The sequence below is a fragment of the Nipponia nippon genome, unplaced genomic scaffold (assembly GCF_047370975.1).
Source record: "Nipponia nippon isolate SJK-2023a ecotype South Korea unplaced genomic scaffold, ASM4737097v1 scaffold_20, whole genome shotgun sequence".
Lineage (NCBI taxonomy): Eukaryota > Metazoa > Chordata > Aves > Pelecaniformes > Threskiornithidae > Nipponia > Nipponia nippon.
Genome location: NW_028262337.1, coordinates 7604693 through 7609440, shown reverse-complemented (window position 1 = coordinate 7609440; position 4748 = coordinate 7604693). Strand labels below are relative to the sequence as shown.

The 4748-nt window shown below is 43.5% G+C and overlaps 1 pseudogene; it reads left to right on the top strand.

The window, feature by feature from the left end:
* Window positions 1-1140: 1140 nt before the first annotated feature.
* LOC148055575 (uncharacterized) lies at window positions 1141-2181 on the top strand (annotated as a pseudogene).
* The last annotated feature ends 2567 nt before the right edge of the window (window positions 2182-4748 follow it).

Below are 4748 nucleotides of genomic sequence, written 5' to 3'. Positions count from 1 at the left end.
GGAGGAAAAAGCACAAAATTCAAGGAAAGAAATGAAGCAAAACTTTGAATGGAAGAAATAGTCCTAGTTATGCAGGTGTTCCTTTGTTAATGAGAGTTTACTGGCAAGTCTCAGAATCAAGAACATTGTATCATATTAGGCTGAAGCAGTCTTGAAATGCAAGTGAGAGCAGGTAATTCAGTATCCACGTGATATAAGGGTTAAGCTGAATCATAGTCTTCAACCACATTATGAATCACTTCCATTCAAAAAGGACACCAAAGCCATTGGCTTTCTCCAGCAAACATTATATAATGTGTAAAATAACAGACCAAACACCCTGGGGAGATGTGACAGAGAGCATGAACACCTACCTCATCCTCCAAGCTAGATGAAAGATAGTATTGCTGGGAAAGAAAAATAAACAGAAAGCAATTTGGAGGATAATTATGCAACGTAAAATACTGTAGACTAAGACTGTTTCAAAAGGAATAGTGATAAAATTACATTTTCTAATTGGAAATAAAAACTAACTATAGGAGGCAAAAATTTTCTTCAGGTGCCACCATTAACTGGGATCATTGTCACTAGAAGCACTGGTTTCAGTTTGATAGAATATTCACTAAATATGTAATATACGAAATCCCCTATGACCACCTATTCTACCTCCTGTTTGATTCTGGCTATGACATTTCTCCGAACCAGCTTCTTTATAGAATCATTCTTTCCCTGGAAAAGGGTCCTTTTGAGATATGTAAACCTGACCTATCCTTTTATAACTAAGTGCACGCACATATTAGGCCATAAACAAGACTCTTCTCCAGATGTAGATCATAAATATTTGCTGAACATGTCAACTGTTCCTGGCCTAATTCTTTTATTAGAAGAGAATATAATCAAAACTTCTAGTTATCCTTAACTCTGCTGGCTATAAACTTGTCTTCCTGTACTTACTTCTCTTACCACCTTTCTGCAATTCCTACCTTCTGCTTTAGAATACGAATTAATGTTTAGCTTTCCCTTTCTTCATATCTATTATTTCTGAAATAGCTGCTTTAATGTTATCTCTAAATGGGTTTTTTAGACTGTCATCTACTTTTGCAATGGACTCTGAAGCATATATATTCCCAGTGGGCAGGCACGCAGCATGCATGTGGCAACATGGTGGCTACCCAGCAAAAAGCAGTGTCCCCTGCTTCTCCTGAGCTTCTAGCACCTGGTAGAACCAATGCAGCCACACAGACAGAGCTCCTGTTCAAGCATGTGACCACCCAGGTCTCTGGCTGTGGGATGTGTGAAGGGATATTCCTAGAGATGGAAAGTGATTGTAAGCAAGACGGCGGGAGGTGTGATCAGATGGATGAACTGCTCTTCTTGGTGGCTGAGCTGCAGGAGGAGGTGAGCAAACTGAGGAGTATTCGAGAGTCTGGGAGGGAGGATTGATCAGTGGAGCCATACTCTGCCATCTATGATGCATGGAAGCAACTCAGCATGACCACTATAGAGGCAGGTCCTGGATATCTTTTGTGCCAGGAGGAAGACAGTGTCACAAGGGATAAGGAGGGGTGGAAGAAGGTTACAGCATGGAGCAGTAAGAGATACTCCTCCTTACCATCTAAGTTACCCTCTAAGATACTGGGTACGGTAGATGAAGTGCATAATGAGAAAGAGGAGGAACCTGTGCAAGCCGTCTTGCTAAGATCAGAGAGACCAACCCCTCACAACAAAACCTGCATTAAGACCAGTGCTGAGAAGAAACAACAGTGAGTTACGGTCATTGGTCATTCCCTTCTGTGAGGAATGGAAGCACCCGTCTGCAGACCAGACCCTCATTTCAGGGAAGTCTGCTGCCTCCCTGGGGCACAAATTAGGGACATCACCACAAGACTGAAAAGCCTAGTTCAACCTCCAGACTACTATCCATTTATGCTCTTTCATGTGGGTACAAATGATGTCATGAGGTCAATCAAAAGAAACTTCAGAGCACTGGGAAGAATGCTAAAAAATTCAGGAGCACAGGTAGTATTTTCCTCAATCCTTCCAGTAATGGGGGAAAACTTCAGAAGAAACAGGCAAGCCCAGGATATCAATACCTGTCTGCAGGATTGGTGCCTCCACCAAAACTTTGGGCTTTTAAACCACGGAAGTGCCTTTGAGGGACAAGGTATGCTGGGGCCTGATGGGATCCACCTGTCCCAATAGAGAAAATGTGTCTTTGGGTGTAAGATGGCAGGGCCGATCGAGAGAGCTTTAAGCTAGAATCGATGGGGGAAGGGGATACTAACAGGATTGCAGTAGGTAAGCCAAGGGTTGGTATGGCATTGCCTGAGGGTGGCAATGCTAGTGGGAACATTTACACTGCTCCTGGGAGCATGGAGGGCTCAGGAGCATATCTGAAATACTTGTACACCAACACACACAGTATGAAAACAAAAAGGATGAACTGGAAGCATTGATTAGTTCCCAGAGGTACAATATTATTGGTATCAGTGAGACCTGGGGGACTAAGTCCAATGATTGGAGTGCTGGGATGGAGGGCTACGGGCTGTTCAGGAGAGATAAGCAGGGCAGGTGAGGTGCAGGTGTTGCACTATAGGTAAGGGAGAGGTTTGACTGTACAGCCCTTACAGTTAGTGCTGATGTGGTTGAGAGCCTCTGGGTGAGGATTAGGGGGATGGAAAACAAAGGAGATTTTGTGGTGGGTATCTACTACCAGTCGCCCAGCCAGGATGTAAGGACTAATGAGTCATTCTATAAGCAATTAGGAGAAATTTCTGGATTGGTAGCCCCTGGCCTTATGGGAGATTACAACTTCCCAGACATCAGCTGGGAATACCATGAGCAGGTCTTGGAAATTCTTGAAGTTTGTAGGAGATAACTTCTTGTCACAGGTACTCAGTGAGCCAACTAGGAAAGATGCCCTTCTAGGTTTGCTGTTTGTGAATAGAGAAGGACTCATGGGAGATGTGACAGTAGGTGGCTGTCTTGGCCACAGTGATCATGAAATGGTTGAGTTTAAGATCTTCAGTGTACTGAGAAAAAAGGACAGCAGAGTTGCTACCCTGGATGTCAGGGGAGCAAACCTGAAGCTATTCAAGGAGCTATTTAGCAGAGTACCCTGCAAATCTGCTTTTGAGGGCTTAGGAGTCCACGAGTGCTGGTTGGTCTTTAACAACCACCTTTCAGAAGCACAGGAGCAGCCAATTCTAGGTAAGTCAAGCAAGTGGGGCAGAAGACCAGCTGGGCTGAACAGGGAACTCCTCATGAAGGCCAAGAGGAGAAAGAAATTGTATGATCTCTGGAAGCGAAGTCAGGCTTCGCAGGAAGATTACAGAGCTGTGGTTCATACCTGCAAGGAGAAGACATGAAAGGCTAAAGCTCAGTTACAGCTGAGGCTGGCCAGTGTTGTTTCAGGTAACAAGAAGGGCTTTTTTTTAAATGCTAATAGCAAGGGGAGGTCTAAAGAAAACTTTGGACCAATACTTGTTGAAGATGGTCATCTGACTAACAGGGATGATAGGAAGAAAAAGCGGAGGCATTCATTGGGGTTTTTTTGCCTCAGTCTTTAATAATACTGATAGACCCTGGGCTGCGTGGTCCTCTGAGGCAGAGGACCACAAGTGCGGGAACAGGGACTTTCCATTTGTGGACACTGAAATTGTGATGGCTACTTGAATCAGCTGAATGTTCACGAGTCCAGGGGCCTGATGGGATTCATCCCAGAGTACTGAAGGAGCTAGCGGACCCCTCTCGATTATCTGCCAAAGGTCTTGGGAGTCTGGGGAGGCCCCCGCTGACTGGAAGCTGGCCAATGTTATTCCAATTCACAAGAAGGGTGTGAGGGAAGACCCAAGAAACTACAGTCCTGTTAGTGTAACCTCAGTTCCTGGAACAATTATGGAGAAGACTATACTGGGTGCTATGGAAAGGCATTTAAAGGGTAATGCAATCATCAGGCACAGTCAACGTGGGTTCACAAAGGAAAGTCCTGTTTAACTATTCTGATATCCTTCTATGATAAGGTCACCCACCTAGTGGATGTAGTTTTTCTGGATTTTAGTAAGGCTTTTGATGCTGTGCCTCACAGCATCCTTCTGGACAAGTTGTCCAACTGTGGGATGAGTGGGTTCACAGTTTACTGGGTGAAGAACTGGCTGAAGGGCAGGGCTCAAAAGGCTGTAGTGGAGGGGGCCACATCTGTGAATGGTTCAAAGTTGTGCCAGGGGAGGTTTAGACTGGACATGAGGAAGCATTTCTTTACTGAGAGGGTGGTCAAACACTGGAACAGGCTTTCTAGAGAGGTGATCGATGCCCCAAGCCTGTCAGTGTTTAAGTGGCATTTGGACAACATGCTTTAACTTGGTCAGTCCTGAATTGGTCAGGCAGTTGGACTAGATGTTCATTGTAGGTCCCTTCCAACTGAAAATATTCTATTCCATTCTGTTCTATTCTTTTTGATTCTGGGACATCTAGTTAAATCTACTTGAAAAGTTTCCAATAATCATTCACACCTTTTCTGTTCTTTTTAATAAGTTATTTAGCTTTTAATTATTTACAACACTTTTTAATGAATGAGGAAGACATGAAGCACAAATTTAGGAAAGGTACATACTACTCAACACAGTTTTTGATTAAAAAGACTTACTTTAAACAAAAGAAATGCTGTAAGCAAAAGAAATTGCTTACAAAATAGAGTTTATTGCATGTAAAGAACTGCTAGATGACAACAACTTTTGCTGAAAAATAAAGTGAAAAGGTTCCTAGTAGAA